The sequence below is a fragment of the Lepidochelys kempii genome, chromosome 6, assembly GCF_965140265.1.
Source record: "Lepidochelys kempii isolate rLepKem1 chromosome 6, rLepKem1.hap2, whole genome shotgun sequence".
Taxonomy (NCBI): Eukaryota; Metazoa; Chordata; order Testudines; family Cheloniidae; genus Lepidochelys; species Lepidochelys kempii.
The window spans coordinates 113,182,434-113,202,857 of record NC_133261.1 but is presented as its reverse complement, the minus strand read 5'-3'; the positions used below and the strand labels follow the sequence as shown (position 1 = coordinate 113,202,857).

The 20,424-nt window shown below is 49.4% G+C and overlaps 1 long non-coding RNA gene across 1 annotated transcript in view; it reads left to right on the top strand.

The window, feature by feature from the left end:
• LOC140913396 (uncharacterized) overlaps positions 1 to 8,514 on the top strand; it is a 47,497-nt gene extending 38,983 nt beyond the window's left edge. The window contains exon 5 of the long non-coding RNA XR_012159574.1: positions 6,553 to 8,514. This is a non-coding gene — a long non-coding RNA (uncharacterized lncRNA). The remainder of the gene's footprint in view (positions 1 to 6,552) is intronic.
• The last annotated feature ends 11,910 nt before the right edge of the window (positions 8,515 to 20,424 follow it).

The window sequence follows — 20,424 nt, the reverse complement described above, 5'->3', positions numbered from 1 at the left end:
GTCACTCCAAATTTAGTCCCTGCGCCCATGTCTGCCCAGGCGCTCCCAGCCGACGTGGCCAGGAGCACCTCGGACACGATGAGGACGACTACCAATCGTATTGCACCATCTGCTGCCAGAAGGCAATGGGTTGCTGCTACTGTGCAGCAAAGCCGTACCGCGTCTGCCAGCACCCAGGAGACATAGGGTGACGGTTACCTGAGCTGGCTCCATGCTTGCCGTGGTATGGTGTCTGCACAGGTAACTCATGAAAAAAGGCGCGAAACGATTGTCTGCCCTTGCTTTCACGGAGGGAGGGAGGGAACGGGGGCCTGACGACACGTACCCAGAACCACCCGCGACAATGTTTTAGCCCCATCAGAGTGCTCCATTGTGAGTGCTCTGGACAGCCCTCTCAGATGCCCGATTGTTTGCCATTGCTCTGACGCTGGGAGGGGCGCTTACAGGGTTGGCTTCAGGGAGCTAAAATCAACAAAGGGGGTGGCTTTACATCAAGGAGTATTTCAGGCAGGACTTCACGGAGGGTTCCAATAAGAAATGGTGCACCTAAGTTATTGTCCTTATTGGAACAAGAAGGTTAGCCTGGCCTCTGATTGATACATGGCTAGATTTACCTCGCTGCACCTTCTCTGTAAGTGACTGCAGTGTGATCTAGAAGAATGAGTCCCCTAGACAGGGGAGGGGGGGAAGCAAATGAGTACAAAACAAATCTGGTCTATTTCTTGTTTTGATCCACTCCATCTATCTTTTACATCTTTGGCTGGCAGTAGACGGTGCAGAAGGACTGCATGCCATCCACATCTCATGGCTGCTCGGCAGAAGATGGTACAGTACGACTGCTAGCAGTCCGTATCGCCTGCCCGCTCACCATAAGACGGTTCAATAGGACTGACTGCAGGACTAAAGAGAATGACCTGGTCAAGTCACTCCAAATTTAGTCCCTGCGCCCATGTCTGCCCAGGCGCTCCTGATCGACCTCACAGAGGCGACCAGGAGCACCTCAGACATGACGATGACGGCTACCAGTCGTACTGTACCGTCTGCTGCCACAAGGCAATGGGTTGCTGCTACTGTGTAGCAATGCCGTACCGCGTCTGCCAGCACCCAGGAGACATAGGGTGACGGTTACCTGAGCGGGCTCCATGCTTGCCGTGGTATGGCGTCTGCACAGGTAACTCAGGAAAAAAGGCGCAAAATGATTGTCTGCCCTTGCTTTCATGGGGGGAGGGAGGGAACGGGGGCCTGACGATATGTACCCAGAACCACCCGCGACAATGTTTTACCCCATCAAGCATTGGGATCTCAACCCAGAATTCCAATGGGCAGCGGAGACTGCGGGAACTGTGGGATAGCTACCCACAGTGCAACGCTCCGGAAGTCGACGCTCGCCTCGGTACTGTGGAAGCGCTCCGCCGAGTTAATGCACTTAATGCACTTAGAGCATTTTCTGTGGGGACACACACACTCGAATATATAAAACCGATTTCTAAAAAACCGACTTCTATAAATTCGACCTAATTTCGTAGTGTAGACATACCCATAGAGTCAGAATGTTTAAGATCAGAAAGGATCCCCTGATCATCTAGCCTGACCTCCTGTATATCATAGGCCGCCGCCACCATCCAGAACCCACCCACTAACTCAACAAGTGAAATGAGACCAAAGCAATACAACCCACAGAAGCCTCGGCTATTACATGCCACAGGCAGAAAACAGGAGGAACCAAGTTGCAACAGTGCCTGAGACCCTGGCAATGGCAGGAAAATGATTAAGTGAGATTCACTCAGGGACCTGTCAAGTGACCTGCATCCCACGCTGCAGAGGAAGGTGGAACCCCCCACCTCCTCCAAAGTCACTGCCAGTCTGACCTGGGGGGAAATTCCTTCCTGTCCCCATGTATGGCAATCAGTTAGACCCTGAGCATGGGAGCTCACTCCACAAGATTTTGTGACAATGTGTGATACACAGTATATGAAGAAGGAGCTATGAGGTATTGTACTGCAGAACATTCCCCTGGCAGTCCAATATATGTGATGTGTTTTTCTTTCAAAAACAATAGTTACTGAGAGGTACTGCAAGTTCACAGAGGAGATGCCATTTTGCTATATTTCTGCTTCCCACTCTCTCATTGAATAGGCTCACTTCTCTATTTAGAGAACAACCAGCATGTCGGACCACCCCTGCACCTGGCACACTCCACCCAGAGCTTTCAGAAGAGCTGATGGTTGTGGGGGTGCAAAGGGTATCAATGAAGTGGAAAATATAGGCTCCTTTTTGTGCAGTCCACACTGTTTACATGTCACTTTGTCAGGAAACTTATTAACAGTTGTGCATGTCTAAACTGACTCCAGCCTTTTGCAAACGTAAAAAGGCCACATCAGGAAAAAGTCTTTCTTGAGCAACCTCCTATATACCCCACTCAAGTCAAGGGCCTTTCACAGTCAGGGCATAATTTGGCCTTTAAAGAGGAATACACTGCATAGAAGCTGAAGGAAATTGTCTTCTCTTTCACTGGTTGAGAATCCAGAAGGCTGTTTGAGCCTCCCTAGGGGAAAGGCCAACTTGACCTCCATTCACTTTGACACCCAAATGAACTGTATTTAATGTAAAAAATAAATCTCCAGTGAGGAGCTCATACTTTAACCATTGCAAGGATGCTGCCTAGGAAAAAAACTGAATCCAGTTCTGCTCTCAGACACAGGACAGGATTTGGCCTGGAGTCTCTCTCATGGGGTGAGGAAACAAGTCTTCGTTGCAGAAAAATGTTAATGTAAAACAAAGGTGTTTTTGGGTCAGCAGGAGAGCTCCATAGGAAGGCATATTTCTGTGTCCTCCCAGCTTTGCAAATTTGGGTTGAATTATGCTATGTTTTGGGCTACAAATTATTTTCAGCTGAGTCCAATGAGGAGCTGTACCTCTGGAAGTGACTCAGGTTTAGACAAGTTCCTCCTCAAAACCAGTCAAATCATGTTGTCAGGAAGCAAGCCTGTTGCACCATTCCTCATCTAGGGTTTTCAACCCTCTAGGAGTGTCCTGGAGTCTCCAGGAATTGAAGATTAATCTTTAATTAGGGATTATGTTGTGATGAAACCTCCAGGAATATGTCCAGCCAAAAGTGGCAACCCCACTTTGCACTCATCCAGCTCTGCGATGGCCTCACCTCATCCCTGTACCCATTGGGGTGTTTTGTACCCTTGGAAGCATTAGGAAGGAGTAGGCCCTGAGCTTGGAGGAGCACAGGGACAGTAGTTGCATTTGAATGCTGCATGAGGATCAGAGGAAAGTTGAGGTCTTCTTGAGCCCTTACCCTCTTGTGCACCTACAATGGTGCCAGGCAAAATCTGGTCATTGGTCTCTAATATACTGTTATATTGGCCTCTCTGCTTTGAGTTACAGAATAGATACTGTGAGGAGTAACAGCACTAAATAATAGAAGTAAGTCAAGCTAACGAGTGAAATGCTTGTATGGCCCTAGTCTCTCAGGCTTGGCTCTCTCTTCCATCATCTCTCTAGAGTACTGTTCTTCTCACCAACTCTGTCCCAGCATTCAGGCAGATTTGAGCACTGCCAATTATTGCTCCATTCAGCTGCAGAAATGACACTGGCAGGTCACAGGAAAGGTTTAAAATCAACAGTTCCCTTAAGTGGGCCCAGATTTCCAGCTATCAAGTAGTGGAGGTTTCAGGCTGCACTTCCTGACTATACAGTCTGAGGAATGCATTCCCTGCCACTCAACCTCTTCAGCCCCACTAATGGCCATGCTCTTCTAGAAGCTTCTCCCCACATTGCCAGGGCCCTGGTATCCTGTCACGCTTCTGCTGGATTCTCAGATACAAACTGGTGGGAGTTCTACACACACACGCCGGGGCCTGAATTTGGGCGACGGTTTGACATGTGATAAGATCAGCATCATGCTTGTTGAAGTTTAGATAACAATGGGAATCTGCCAGTAACACTGGTGCCAGAGGGACCTGAGGAGAAGGTTAAGGAAGGGTGGCAATAGGAGAGTTGAGGAAAGCTGTCAGTGAATGAGTTGGTAAAATCAAGCCAATCAAGGGCCAGTGCACTGGGCTGTGATGGCCCAAACCTTGACTGTGACTGCTAGAAATTGGTGCCAAATCAAGTGAACTCTTCACTTAATCATCCCTGTGCCCTGCTGGTGTCCGTCCTTTTGAGACTAGTAAGAACTGACAGCACCAAAATTAGCCTGAATGCAGGGATGGAGCTGGCGAGAACAACACACCACAGCGCTCACGATGCAGAGATCTAAATGCAGACACTGTTACTACATCAGGATGCAGTGAGACAAACCATGAGTGGGTAGCAGCACTCTCCTCTTGTCCTGCCCTGTTAGCAGGTGTTGGAACTTGGGGGTAGGGGGAGATCTTGTTGACTCATTGTGGCAGGTGCAGCTTGTTAACTTCAGATCTGTCAGTGCCAGGCAGCTTGTGTGACATGCACATCTATAAGTCCCCCTTGTGTACTCCGAAGCCCAGACAGCTCCACACATTCATATGGGCTTGGGGGGAGCAGCAAGTTGATCCTCATAGCCACTGAAAGCAGTCTGGTAGTTTCTCTGCCTCTGTCCCTGGCCAGTTCCCAGCCCACATGGTGCAGCGGAGAGGGAAAGAGGAGGTGTCCAATGGGGGGTGAGTGCCCCATGTGAGGGGCTAATAGGGAGAACTAGCTGGGGAGGGGGACGAAGGAGGGGTTCAAGAGCTGTTGTTAGTGTTGGGGACACTGGGGCATGGCCACTAGGTAACTCGAGGGGATGGAAGACCACAAGTGTTGATGAAGCCCCCTCACACTAGGCCCGGTGTCCTTGCCCCCCCCTCCTGCCTGGAGGCACTCGCAGCAGCTCTGTGTACTAGGCCCAAGTGTCCTTGGTCCCACTGCCTGGAGGCACACACAGCAGTTATGGTGATGTAACCCTTCTGCCCGTCAAAGTTGGCAGCAACAAGGGCCGGGTTCAGTATCTAGGGGATCCATTCCAATAACACAATGCAAACCGGCTCGAGCCCCCACCCAGTGACCTGGGACAAATATATACCACCCCCGCTGGGCGCCTCCAAGAGGCAATACTTCCCCTCTCGCAAGCACATAGTCTGAGTGTAGCAAAAAGCCTTTTAATAACAGAGAGAAACAATGTGGTATTATGTTGGGGAAACACCACCAACAGGATTCATAACACAACCCATGAGCAAACCCCCCCCCCCAAGCAAATTGGGGCATGCCCTTTTCCCTTTGGTTCTTGAGTCCAGCAACCCCAAATCACCCAAAGTCCCAAAAGTCCAATGCCCCAAAAGTCTCTGTCCCTGGTCAGGGCAGCCCCAGAGTTCGAAAGTTTATCTGCGGAGCTTTACCTCCCAACCTGGGTGGAAATGGGACGGGGGTAAGAGGCACCTTACATGATCTGAAGCTGACCGCCCCATAGCTCCATAGCAGCGCTCCGCTCCGCCAGCCGCCCCACGAACTCCTTCGCTCAGCTGCGCTCCGCTCCGCCAGCCGCCCCACGAACTCCTTCGCTCAGCTCCACGGCGCACAAGCAGCTCCTGCCATCCACAAACTGCTCTGCGTCAAACTGCTTCACCAGCTGGTCCGCAAGGCACTCCAGCCACCCCGCAAACTGCTCCACAATATATCTTCAGGCTCCCCCACTACTTAACACAACACTCAGTGATTTCAGCTCTTAGGTGAATTCAGCTTGTAGTAGGGGAGCCCCAGTGCTGGTGCACTGTCAGCCCAAAGTGAGCTCAGCAGCCTATAACTAGACTTCTAATGAAATCAAAATTAGCTCTGATATTCCACAGTGGAGAGAGGAGGAAGTGCAATCAGCATATGAGGCCCATACCACCAAGTATTACTGCTTGTCCCCAGCCTCTCTCCATTCACACAGTTTTGGAACCCATGACCCTTGCCTAGCGAGTGCTACTTAGTTGATGGTGAATCCCTCCATCATAACAAAAGGCCACATACAGTTCCAAGCACAGTTCCCATAATCAGGGTAATAACAATTTATTCTTCCTGCCCCAATAACAGAGACACTGGGGATCCCACAGCAGCCAAAGTGACCATTTGGGCAGCTATGGTCTCATTCTAGGCGTGGTGGGTGTGCCTATGCAAATGAGATCGGCCCCTGAAGTTCTTTTCCACAACTTGCCACACCTCACCACCAGATGTCAGGGTGGAGCTCATCCTGACACTGCTTACACTGAGAATCTGCAACAGTATGTTGCAGAGTCAGACTGCCTGAAACTAAGCAAGGCCAAACAGAGGAGATATGAAAGAACAATGCTGAATAAAGCAGCTTTATGTATAGTTTAACAAATGATACAGAGAATCAGGGAACTAGCTGGGAATTGGATTGGCTGGCTATATGGATACTTGGGGCAGCTTGCTATTGGATAAGTATGCTGAGAAAAAGGATGTATAAAAGCCTGTGTAACTTCCTGCTCTGTTGTGCAGGATTTGAGATTTTATTCTCCCTGTACCTTTTTGCAGCTGCAAATAAACTTTTCTGCTTCTCCACCCCATTGTGATTATTGGGTGTAGCACACCGGGTAACGAACCACTCAAGCTGTTGTTCAGCCTCTCGGCACTGGGTGCCGGCAACAGCTTTTGGCGTCCCTGGGTGGGCGACGAGGCTGCAATTTAGCCTTGCCCGGACCCCTCCTGGAGGTCGAGGATTGCGGCGAGAACCGACGCCCAGCGCGCACCGGTGAGTTCATCGGGGGCCTCGGAGGAGACGCGATTTGATCGACCCCAGAGGGCACAACGGTGCAACACACTCATATAATGGAGAAGCTGTTGTGGACGGCGGTGAAGTACCGGTCCCTTAGACATGGGGGAGGAGCAGCTGCAGGCCACGGTGAAGAACCGGTCCCTTGGATAAGGTAGGAACCTTTTAAAATCCGGATTATATGCTCTGTTGGAACCTGGGGATGCCCAGAGTTACCCTGTAGGTATAGGACAGGGACAGAGCTCAGAGGTTAGGGCACGGTGTACGCCCCTAGAGTGCATTCTAGCAAACTGGAAGGTATTTGGTGCAGATCCGATGACTAAGAGCCAATTAAAATGATTCTGTACAGTTGACTGGCCTCAATATCAACTAGAGGACCAGGGTGATGGCCACCAGGAGGGTCAATTAACTACAACACGATCCTTCAGTTACTCCTGTTCTGTCAGAGAACAAGGAAATGGAATGAACATATGTATGCGCATTTGTTTCTGACTTTATGTACTCGACCAGATATTTTACAGCGCTGTAATCTGACTCCAACTGGTTCGGTAGTAGCTAATGTTAGTCCCCAGACCCCCACCTCCACTGTAATGGCAGAGCCGGAGTCCCCTTCGGCCCCCACACCCCCACCTTATAAGGGTAGGATGCCTCGGGTTACAGAGATTGCCTCCTCGGTGGGACTCTATCCTTTGCTTACCGAGACTGTTGTGGCTTGCCCAGGGGCAGATGGATGTCAGGCTACCACTATGCAAGTTTAAACCCATGTGCCATTCAATCCAATAGACTTAGCAGCTTTTAAAACAGGCTGGGGAATTCTCAACGAACCCAAACAGGTTTATTTCAGTCTTTGAGGGGTGCCTCAGTAGTCACAAGCCGATTGAGACGACTGTAATATCCTCCTGAGAACCCTGTTGTCTGAGGTGGAGAGGGATCAGGTTACAGCTAGGCAAGGGGAGCGTCAGCTGTTCAAGCAAAAAAAAGAAAGGAATCTATCTGTCAAGTTCCTCTCCAAATAATTGTAAGTGGCTCAGGGCATTTCTGGGTATGGCAGGCTTTTGCAGGATATGGATCCCAGAGTTTGGACTGTGGGCTAAACCCCTGTACGACTGTGTAAAAGGAGTGGATCTACCCCTTCTATTGGACCCCAGAGGCTGATAGGGCATTTAAAATCCTGAAAAGAAAATTGATGGAAGCCCCAGCTCTGGACCTGCTGGATCTCTCTAAGCCGTTTCAGTTGTATGTACATGAACGAAGGGGGGTGGTCCTAGGAGTGCTCACACAGCTATTAGGAGCATGGAGACGTCCCGTGGCTTATTTTTCTAAGCAATTGGATCAGGTTGCAAAGGGTTGGCCGGCATGTTTACGGGCGGTCGCAGCTACTGCCCTAGTGCTTGAGGAAGCAAAGAAGCTAACATTGGGAGGGGTTATGCAAATCTATACTCCCCATATGGTCCAAGCCTTATTGGATGCAAAGGGAGGGCTTTGGCTCACCCAGGCTCGGATTGCTCGGTACCAGGCTAAGCTGTTAGAGAACTCTGAAGTCACCTTACAGCCTTGCCCCTCCCTTAACCCAGCCACCCTCTTGCCAGAAACAGAGGAACAGAAACATGACTGTTCAGAGATCATAGATGTCCAGTACTCCAGCCGTCCGGAATTAAAGGATGTACCTCTCCCAAATGCAGATTATGAGTGGTACACTGATGGTAGCAGTACTGTAATAGATGGGCAAAGGAGGGCGGGTTATGCTGTTGTGACCCTCCATGACACTGTGGAAGCTGAAGGTTTGCCTGCTGGGACCTCTGCCCAGCTTGCCGAACTAATAGCCCTGACCCGTGCACTTGAACTGTCAAAAGGAAAGCGGGTCAACATTTTTACTGATTCAAAGTATGCTTTTGGTGTGCTGCATGCTCATGCTGGCCTATGGAAGCAAAGGGGAATGCTGGCAGCCCAAGGCTCCCCAGTCAAGTACGGGCCCCAAATCCTCCGGCTCCTAGAAGCCATACAACTCCCCTCGGAAGTGGCGGTGGTACACTGTAAAGCCCATCAAAGGGAAGATCAAGATGTGGCCAGAGGTAACGCTTGGGCAGATAGAGAGGCTAAGCATGCTGCCACCCTGCCATCCCCTCAGGCTGAGAACGCCCATATGCATGCCCTTATCCCATCAGTAGGGGAGCTTCCAACCCCTCAGTACTCTGGGGAGGAGAGACAGCTAACTGACAAACTCGGTCTCCGGGAAAAGGAGGAATGGCTCCATTCCCCAGAAGGGAAGGTCCTCTTACCCAATCCGGCCAGTGCTTCAGAAACTACATTAAACCACTCATGCTGGCAGGGAAGCACTTATCCAGCTAATGGGAAAATACTTTATCACTTCCGGACTCCGACCCCTGGCTGCCCAGGTACAAGCGGACTGCTTAGTCTGCCAAAAGAATAACCCCCGACCGGGACATCCTGTGCCACCAGCTGCCCTAGAACCCACTCCGGGCCCCGGACAAGTGTGGCAAATAGACTTTACTGAGTTTCCCCAGACCCAAGGGTTCAAATATCTCCTTGTCATAGTGGATCGGTTCAGCGGATGGCCAGAAGCCTTCCCATGCCGTAACTGCACTGCCAGAACAGTGGCCCTCAAGTTTGTTAAGGAGATCATTCCTCGCTTTGGACTCCCCCTGTGGATGAAATCTGACAGCGGGACACATTACACGTCAAAAATCATTCAAAGCATTTCACATTCCTTACAGATCCCCTGGAAACTCCATACGCCCTGGAGACCGCAAGCCAGTGGGGTAGTGGAGCGGACCAATCAGACCCTTAAACGGCATCTCTCAAAAGTGTGCCAAGAAGCCTCACTGCGATGGCCTGATGCTTTGCCCCTCGTCCTACTCCGTATCCGCGTTCTCCCAAAGGGTAGATTAGGGCTCAGTCCCTTTGAAATTATGTTTGGAAGGGCATGGCCTATGAATGGCACCCCGGTTCTGTCAGGGGAATGGGAGTTGGGTAATGGTTTTTTGTCACAGTATATGTGTTCCCTGTCTGCTGTTCTCTTGTCTCTTCACAGGTATACCAAGGATTCCCAGCCTCTCCCCTTGGACTCTCCCGTTCACTCCTTACAGCCCGGTGACTCTGTGCTTGTTCGCATCTGGAAAGACGAGCCTCTCCAGGAAAAGTGGAAAGGACCCTATACCGTCCTGCTGGTCTCCCATACAGCGGCAAAGATCGAGGGACACAAGAACTGGATCCATCACTCTCGTCTGAAGGCAGTAACCGCCCCCTCGTCAGCAGGACAGTGGACTGTCCAACCTGCTGACTCCTCATCTAGTGAGATCTCGGGCTAAAGCTACTGTTTAAAAGACACAAATAGCGGGCACCTTAATGCTAAAATGGGCCCACCCAGGTACTGGAGACCCTGGGTTGGGAAGACTCTGGTAATAATTAATTGGGTAACATTGTTATTCTCTGTATTGGTATTTCCAAACTGTGCATATCGGGAGCATAACTCCTTTGTTTTGCTTGTGCACCATGTTGCTACTTTAACAAACCAGACTGATTGCTGGGTATGTGCTCCAACTCCACTATCCCCCAAAACGGGAATGCCCCTTGACATGCTGCCCCTGACCCTAGCAGAATTAGCCACCACCAAAGAGCAGGAAAGAACGGACTCGCCATTCTGGAATAAGACCTCTTTACAGCAGGCCACCTATCAGGACCAGGAGTATTCAGTTGCAGTACTCACTGAGGGAGTGTTATGTTTTACCCGAAACCAATCTGATCACTATGGGCGTCCTGTGGGAAAAAGCTCCTGTGTTATTACACAGTGGGCTGATGGGTATTGGATAAAGACCAACAGGGGAGGCCAACAGTGTGGGTGTAATGATTCCTCCCCTTTTAGGGAAACACTTACAAATAATCTTACCACAAAAAAGGGGTTTGGAAATGTAACTTGCCGTCAAGTTAACATCTCCAATGTAGCAAGCCCAAGTGAGAAAACTCAGAGCCCAGGCTATTGAGTGTTCTCAAAGGGGGGAGTTGTTGGGGACACTGGGGCATGGCCACTAGGTAACTCGAGGGGATGGAAGACCACGAGTGTCGATGAAGCCCCCTCGCACTAGGCCCCGGTGTCCTTGGCCCCCCCTCCTGCCTGGTGGCACTCGCAGCAGCTCTGCGTACTAGGCCCAAGTGTCCTTGGCCCCCCTGCCTGGAGGCACACACAGCAGTTATGCTGAGAATCTGCAACAGTATGTTGCAGAGTCAGACTGCCTGAAACTAAGCAAGGCCAAACAGGGGAGATATGAAAGAACAATGCTGAATAAAGCAGCTTTATGTATAGTTTAACAAATGATACAGAGAGTCAGGGAACTAGCTGGGAACTGGATTGGCTGGCTATATGGATACTTGGGGCAGCTTGCTATTGGATAAGTATGCTGAGAAAAAGGATGTATAAAAGCCTGTGTAACTTCCTGCTCTGTTGTGCAGGATTTGAGATTTTATTCTCCCTGTACCTTTTTGCAGCTGCAAATAAACTTTTCTGCTTCTCCACCCCATTGTGATTATTGGGTGTAGCACACCGGGTAACGAACCACTCAAGCTGTTGTTCAGCCTCTCGGCACTGGGTGCCGGCAACATTAGCATTAGGAGTTAATGGGGTACCAGCACTGAGAGGGGGTAACAGAGACGGAAGGAAAAGCAGGTGCTAGTGAGGGAGGAAACAGAATGGGAGAAGAACTAAGGGGGGCAGGGTAGGGAGAAGGTCTGATGGGAGAACTACCTAATGCCACCCTATAACAACACCCCCCACTAATCCCTCTAGTAACTCCCCTGCCTCCTTTCCACTCAGCAACTGAACCCTCTTGGGCTCCCAGATACATTTGCCTTCCCCTCTAGTTCCCCATGTAAGCAGTTTCAGGATGAGCTCCACCCTGACATCTGGTGGTGAGGTGTGGCAAGTTGTGGAAAAGAACTTCAGGGGCCGATCTCATTTGCATAGGCACACCCACCACGCCTAGAATGAGACCATAGCTGCCCAAATGGTCACTTTGGCTGCTGTGGGATCCCCAGTGTCTCTGTTATTGGGGCAGGAAGAATAAATTGTTGTTACCCTGATTATGGGAACTGTGCTTGGAACTGTACGTGGCCTTTTGTTATGATGGAGGGATTCACCATCAACTAAGTAGCACTCGCTAGGCAAGGGTCATGGGTTCCAAAACTGTGTGAATAGAGAGAGGCTGGGGACAAGTAGTAATACTTGGTGGTATGGGCCTCTCGGTGATGGGCCTTACATGCTGATTGCACTTTCTCCTCTCTCCACTGTGGAATATCAGAGCTAATTTTGATTTCATTAGAAGTCTAGTTATAGGCTGCTGAGCTCACTTTGGGCTGACAGTGCACCAGCACTGGGGCTCCCCTACTATAAGCTGAATTCACCTAAGAGCTGAAATCACTGAGTGTTGTGTTAAGTAGTGGGGGAGCCTGAAGATATATTGTGGAGCAGTTTGTGGGATGGCTGGTGAAGCAGTTCGACACGGAGCAGTGTGTGGATGGCAGGAGCTGCTTGTGGGCTGTGGAGGTGAGCGAAGGAGTTCGTGGGGCGGCTGGCGGAGCGGAGCGCAGCTGAGCGAAGGAGTTCGTGGGGCGGCTGGTGGAGCGGAGCGGAGTGCAGCTGAGCGAAGGAGTTCATGGGGCGGCTGGCGGAGGGGAGCGCAGCTGAGCGAAGGAGTTTGTGGGGCGGCTGGCGGAGCGGAGCGCAGCTGAGCGAAGGAGTTCGTGGGGCGGCTGGCGGAGCGGAGCGCTGCTATGGAGCTATGGGGCGGTCAGCTTCAGATCACGTAAGGTGCCTCTTACCCCCGTCCCATTTCCACCCAGGTTGGGAGGTAAAGCTCCGCAGATAAACTTTCGAACTCCGGGGCTGCCCTGACCAGGGACAGAGACTTTTGGGGCATTGGACTTTTTGGGACTTTGGGTGATTTGGGGTTGCTGGACTCAAGGACTAAAGGGAAAAGGGCATGCCCCAATTTGCCTGGGGTGGGGTTTTTTTTTTGCTCATGGGTTGTGTTATGAATCCTGTTGGTGGTGTTTCCCCAACATAATGCCACATTGTTTCTCTCTGTTATTAAAAGACTTTTGCTACACTCAGACTATGTGCTTGCGAGAGGGGAAGTATTGCCTCTTGGAGGCGCCCAGCGGGGGTGGTATATATTTGTCCCAGGTCACTGGGTGGGGGCTCGAGCCGGTTTGCATTGTGTTATTGGAATGGAACCTCTAGATATTGAACCCGGCCCTTGTTGCTGCCAACTCTGACGGGCAGAAGGGTTACACCCACAAACCCTCTCCTCTAACTTGAGAGGTGCAAGGAAGGTCCTGCTTCCCCACATCTACTCTGTGTTCAGTAAAACCCTGAGTGGGAAATCAGTGACTTGTTGTCACAGGATATCAAGTAGGCAGACACGTTTCACTAGCAAGTACACTCACACAGCTTTACAAATGATGTTTATATGCAAGTTATCTGAAATTATGCAAATTGGCTTATTAAATAATTTGCATAAAATCTGACATGGAGCTGAAGAAAATTTGGCAGCTATGTAACTCTATTGGGATTTTTTTTTTTTTGGATGAGATTACAAGTTTAGTTCTTAAAGGTAATAGTGTTAATGTGATATTCTTAGATTTGTTCTGTAAAGCATTTAACTTGGTACCATAAGACATTTTGATTAACAACCTAGAATAATATAAAATTAACATGGCACACATTAAATGGATTAAAAATTGGCTAATTTATATAAAAATGTAATTGTAAATGGAGAATCATTATCAAGTGGGTGTGTTTCTAGTGGGGTCCCACAGGAATCGGTTCTTGGCCCTACACTGTTAACATTTTTAACAATGACCTGTAAGAAAACATAAAATCCTCACTGATAAAGTTTTCAGATAGAGAAATTTGGAGGAATGGTAAATAATGCAAAGGATAGGTCCCTGATTGAGTCCTCTGGATTGCTTGGTAAACTGGGCAAGGGTAGCAGAGCTTGCTGAAAAGTGGGGGGCCAGGGGTCAAAACCTCCTGCCCCAACCCCTCCTCTTCTGCCCAAGGCCCAGAGCTGCGGACCCAGGGCAGGAGGGTCCGCAGCTCCCCAGAGCTGCCCGTGCATGGCTCTTACCTCAACTGGATTTGGCTCTGACTGGGGGGGCACAGTCTGGCCATGGTAAGATCCACGTGGGGAACTGCGCCGCGGACCCTCCCTGCCTGGGTGAGGGCGTCAAGAGCAGCCCCCAGCCCGTGTCCCCTCCCTGGGGGCTCCCCACCCAGGGGAGGTGGCGGGTCCGTGGTGCTGCTGCCCACGCGGCTCTTACCAGGGCCGGGCTGCGGCCCCCCCCAGCCAGAGCCGAGTCCAAGTAAGAGCGGCAGGTGGGCAGCTGGGGAAGCCACAGACCCTCCCGCTCTGGGTGCAGGGGTGAGGGCCCGTGGAACGGTGACATGTGCAGGGGTGTGCTCTCAACCCCCTCACCCTGGGCAGGTGGGGGGTCTGTGGTACCCCACAGCTGCCTGGGCTACGGCTCCAGCTGCCGGCCTGACCAGGAGGGGCGGGGGAGGGACCCCTGCTGAAAAGAGGACAGACCAGACCCATTCACTTTCAAAAAGTGGGAGGGCCCTGGCCCCCCTGCCCTATTCTGGCAACCCTGCATTTGGGTGCAAGCAAGCAATATGTATTTTTAATACAGCTAAATGTAAAAGTATAGATCTAGGCAACCCAATATGTGGCACAGCCCTTGAAAAGTATGGAGTGATTTGATACACAAAGCCTGAGGAGATACCGGAAAACAGGAGATGGGTCCTAAGAAGAAGTGGCATTTAGAAGGACTTCTGTTACTGTATTTTTAAGGACCTGGGACTTGAAGCCTTGCAGAGAAGGTGGGGCAGGGCTCCTCTCTCACCCAGCCAATAAGGACTAAGGAATGAGCTGGGAGTAGGGGTCAAATGCTCCCGCCCCCTTCATAGTAGGGTAGATGTCTGTAAATGTTGTAGGGAGAAGAAAGCAACAGGGGAAGGTCTGCCTATGTTAACTCTCCCAACCTGGGGATGGAAGGACTTATTGGGAAAAGGGCTAGCTGGAGGAGAAGCTGCCTGAGGTTCTACAACTGGTCTAAAGTACAACTTCAGCTCCAAAGAGAAGAGCTAGCAAGCTCTAGTCTTAAGGAGAGGGACAGGGATCGTCCAAAGTACAGCCCAGCTCTGGGAGAATTGCCAGGACCTCCTGAATGGGGGAGGAAATTGTCCAGGATTCTCACATGGATCTGGAGTGGGTGTGAACTTGGATTCCGTCATCTTCTCTTGGCTACCCTTCTCCCTCTTATGGAAAGCTCCTCCTCATCTTCTCTAGCAATAGACCTGAAGTCTACCCATGGCCTCCTCCCCTCTCCAGCAGGGGAAAGGGAGAAGAGGACTTGGGCTCAATGTGTATGGGGGAGGCCAGGCTACTCCCACAAAAAGAAAAGGCTAGAGCAGTGGAGGAAAAAAAAACGAGGGCCCAAAAGAAGAATTGGCTTTGCATCTTCCTTTTGCTCTAGCCTCTCTCATGGATCTTTCCAGAATCATAAACAGCTCTAAATTAGCCAGCAGAACATGGCCCTCACCCAGCTGCAATACATAGCACAGCCTACAAACTGGCTATACTGATTAAACTGTGAATTCATCCAAAGCTTTAAGCAATGATGAGGCACATTTGATCTAGGGCAATTGGAAAGAGGGGGCCTGATTCACTTCTCACTGAAGTCAATGAGAATCTTTCTTTTGACTTTAGCAGCATTGGATTGATCCCAGGGTTTGGCAGTTCCATGCCAGCTGAGGAAATGGGGAATGGCACAGAGTTTAATAGCTTTGAGAGATCAGTTCTGCTCCCATTGAAGTTAATGGCTAAATTCCCTATTGACTTCAGTGCACACAGGATTTGACTGTAAATAATGGTTCGGCCTCCTGGCTGCTGAGCTTTGGCAAGTTGCAAATCCTTCAGCTGCTGAACCCCCTCATCTTGCAATAACTCCTGTCACTCGCAAATCCCTGACACCAGTGCTATGGGGCTAGCACATAATAGAAGGAGTGTGACATTTGTGCTACCCACCAGTCAGTGAATAGCTCTTGATTGTCAATAGCTCGGTGTTTGCCAGAAAGAGCGACAGTTCACATCTCCAATGTTTCGGGGCCTCTACAGCTTGGAATCCACTTTCATCTGAGTTCTTTCATCAGGGGAATGAATGCTGGCTTGTGGTTTGGCTGCTCTGTAGGATTTTGAACTCAGAATGTGCTGTTCAAAGAAATGTCACGTGTTCTCAGTCTGCCTTTTTCTCTTCTCTCCCCCCCCCCTTTTTTTTTGTTGTTGTTGTCTTTAGCAGAAATGATTACCAGTGAATGATTTAATGTCCATCTCTTAGCATTGCAACTAGCAGCCCTTGGGGGCATGTGTTACAACTTGGCTTTTTTTAATGGTATTTATTTTTGAGCACCCACATGCATGCTGGGTGCTTCACAGAAACAAAGACACAGGCTCTGCCCTGAAGAGCATACTATTTAAACTGATCAGGAGAGGAAATGAGCCAGGAAGAGAAATGGCAACAATGATCTTCCTCAGGAAGGCATGTACATTTCTTGATACTTCCATTAAAGTTCATAGTTGGGGTTTTGGGGGAAGGGTTTGGTTTTTTCTACTCTGCTAGAAAATTCACATTTTGTGACCATTGTAAAAGAAGCATTTTTTCCTATTTCTATTTAACATTTATGTTTTGGTAGCACCTAAGGGCCTCAATCAGGTTGGATCCTTTTGTGCTAGGTGCTGTACAAACATAGTTAATGACAGTCCCCACCGCAAAGAATTTGCCGTTTAAGACAAGACATGTCAGGTGAATGAGACAAACAAGCAAGGGCAGAGGGAGGAAAAGGTAGCTAAAATACAGGGGGTGAAATCCTGACTCCATTGTAGTCAATGGCAAAACTCCCATTGACTTCAACAGGGTCAGGATGTCACCCAGGATGTGCAATTCTGTGCTGTATGAATGTAGAAGGGATTTGAATAAAGAGGATGTTGGCTTGGCAAACTGGCTTGGGAAGGGCATAGGGGACTAAAGGAGGGAAAAGACAAAAATGGGGCATCAAGACTAGCATTATGGGAGCACTGGAGAGGCTGAACAGGGACACCACAGGAGAAAAGAAATAGCGTGGGGCAGAACTTTGGGAAGGTCTTTAGAGGTGAGAAGTATTATAGATCAACAAATGTAACCAGCTGTTCTATAACATTTTATGGTACCTAAAGGAAAATGGCAGTAGTAATTTCCAGCCCCAAATAGGTATTTCCTATTACTCCTTTGTAACTGATGTTTTTATTAGTATTTTTCAGAGGGGAAATATATCCGCACACATACACACAGACAGTCAGGTTTGAAAACTTTGCTCATAGTCCATAATCAGAGAATCATAGAACTGGAAGGGACCTCGAGAAGTCCTCAAGTCCAGTCCTCTGTACTCAATGTGTCATCCTAGTGCTAAACTTGTTTATCTCATTCATAGCTGTCCCACAAAAATGATCAATCCTCACAAGTCTGTCTTGGAATTTTAAAAACATAAGACTTGTATGACACTGCACCCATAGTTTTCACAGAGATATTATGATATGATTATGGCATAACTATGATGTATTTTATGCAAGATAGGTCCTGTGAGATCATTGGAAAGGTTATGATTTACTGAATATGATTGTCCTATTGGTGTGCATGATCATTTTTGTATCCGAAGTTAGGAATATTGACTATATATCTGTATTACACATGTGTTTATACCTGGAGAGTGCCCACTAGGCAGAATGCACTCTGTCTAGATGGCTGGCTGGGAAGGGCCCATTCAATTTAAAGGGCCATTAGGAGAAAACAGTAGGCTTTAGAAGCAGCTTATCTCCCACTGGAGGGTCATGGGGGGGTTTCCTGAGGACACTACAAACAGCCTCTGACTCATGGCTGCTATGACACTACAGGCACATGTGACCAGGTCACCTGGTACTGGACACCATCTTGGGATACCAGTGTTTTTCCACTGACTGGTGTGGGAACCAAGCTTTGAAACAAAGGATTCCCCGCTTATGCAAAAGCTGAATAAGGCAGGGGAGTGACATCATCAAGGTTCTTCACTGACTCCCTGCCCCAAAGAGACTCTTGGAAACACCTGAGGAACAAGGACTGAGTTGGGGGGGCGGGGGATGGGGATGAGTGCTGGACCCAGGCTGAAGGATTTTTTAGCCTGTGAAAGCAACACATGGGGTTTTAAGCTGTAAGCAAATGCAGCTGGCCCCCTTAAGACTATCTGCAGCCTGCTTGAGTCATCATTTAGGGTGAAAATTTTCTACTTGTATCCAATCTCTTTAGTATGTTAAGCTTAGTTTGTGTGTTTTGTTTGCTAGGTAATCTGCTTTGTTTGCTAGGTAATCTGTTTTCTATCCCTTATAATCATTTACAATCTATCTTTTGTAGTTAAACTTTTTTTTGCTTTGTCTAAAACCAGTGTGTGGGAGTCATAACTTGGGGCAAAAGCTGTTGCACATCCTTCTCCACGTTGAGGAAGGGGGCAAATTTCATGAATTTATGCTGTACAGTTCTCTGTGCAGTGCAAGATGGTATAATTTTAGGTTTACACTCCAGAAGGGGGTGTGCACTTGAGTGGCTGGGCAGTTCCTTAGCTGAAGCCTTCCCATGCAGAACTGATCTTAGTGTCTGTATGTAGGGTGTGTCCCCATCTGTATGTCTGCTGGAGCCTGGGCGAGGGCTTGGCAGCCTGGTCACAGCAGTACAGTGTAAAGGGAGTCCAGGCTGGTGGGTGAGGGTGGCTCAGTGGTACCCCAGTTCCAGGTGGCACCCCGGGGGAACCCATCACACCTTTGATATTGACAAGGCTAGAAGTGGACTAAGCTTTGTTTATATTATTCTCTTTCCCCTAGAATTTCCTACCATTGCTATAACCAGCACAGGGAGTGCGGATAAGGCACCATCCATTGCTGGCATTTTGACTATTATATCATCTAGACTCGTTCTGAGCAGAGTTAGACAGTACAGCATCAAAAACATGGGTGACTGTCTGCACCGTAGCCCACCCATTGTTGCTAGATCTGGTAGCAGAGCCGTCCCTAGGGGACAGCGAATCAGGGCTACTGCTCCGGGCCCTGTGCTTTGCCGCCTTGATTGGCCAGCGCTGCATGGGCAGCAGGTGAACTGCCGGCTGGGGGAGGCTACCTCCAGCCTCGCCCCTTCCACCCGAGGGAGAGCGTGCTGGGAGCCTCCCCAGCGCCGGGAAAAATAGCCCCTCCCCGGTCCTGGAGCACTGGGAGGGAGAGCATGCGGCAGTACCGTTGCAGCCTCCCCAGGCCCGGGAAGGTGGGCAGCGTGGTCCCTGGAGCCCAGCCATGCTACTGAAGCGGGGCCTTGTGGGGAGCGGAGTGTGGGTGGGGCCACACCTGGCTGTTTGGGGAGGATCTGTCTCCCCTACCCAGCGCTGTCGGTCCCAGAAGTGATGTCACTTCCGGCCGGTGCTCTGCACCCCCCTAGGGACAGCCCTGCCTGGTAGTGCTGCCCAGGCATTAGCAAGGTGGGAAATTTTAGGAGAAAATGGCTATGCCTGGCTCCACAAAGGTATTTAGGCTCCTAGCTTCCATTAAAATAAATAGAAATTAGAAGCCTAAACACCTTTGTGAATCCGGGCCCTAGGGTAGATGTAGATCAGAGACTCCTAAAACCATGCATTAGGACTCTCCTTGGTGAAATATAGAAAAGGGCAAATTATGATCCTCTTGAAACCAGTTGTAAAGCTCCCACTGACCTCCATGGAGCAGGGTTTGGATCTAAATGCATAAGGAGATTGGGCTGACAATACTATTTCCTTCATGGTTTCAAGCTTCTGTTCTCTTGCTGGGCTGTCACCCAGATGTTTAATGGCCCTGTTTTAAGGGTGTGCATTCAATGTTAACTGACAGCCTCCTCCTTAAATGTGTAGTTATGAAGACTTGCAGCAGCCAGCATCTGATCAGAGGTCAACTTATGATGCAAATGCTGGTGCTTATTCTAGGATGGCTGTGAAGTAAAAAGGGCTGCTGATGTCTAACCAGCAGATGGCCAGGTGAAAAGTTATATTATCAGTACTTTGAGCCTAATTCAGAGTTTGAAACACCAGTACCTAAGCCACAGGGTTTCTGTAATTTCCTCTCTTGGATGATGAAGACTAGAGAATGTAACATGCATGGAGTAGCCAATGACCAGAGCCATGGGGTTCAGCGAAGATTCAGGGTAGAAGTACTTGATTTATAAGAGGCTCAAAGGATAGCTGTTTTAAGATCAAAGTAGGAAGAGCTATTTGAAAAATGAGGGTGCCCTCGTGTGACCCAATATTTGCAATTTTAGTAATTTATAATAAGGTACCGTGCCATAGGTAACATTCATATTGTTAATTTAACCTTACACAGCCTATTGTCCTCTCTCTCTCTCCCTCTTTTTTTAAACTCTGCCATTACAGTTCTTCAGCATGTCTCTATCCCCAGTTCCTAGGAAGACATGTTTGCAGTCCAGCCATCAATTTTGATTGACTGCATAATCATATAAACGGCAATGCCACTCCAACCTGCATGCAGAATGAGGCTTTTTCAGGTGAGGAGTTGACCTGATTTGTTCAATCATTC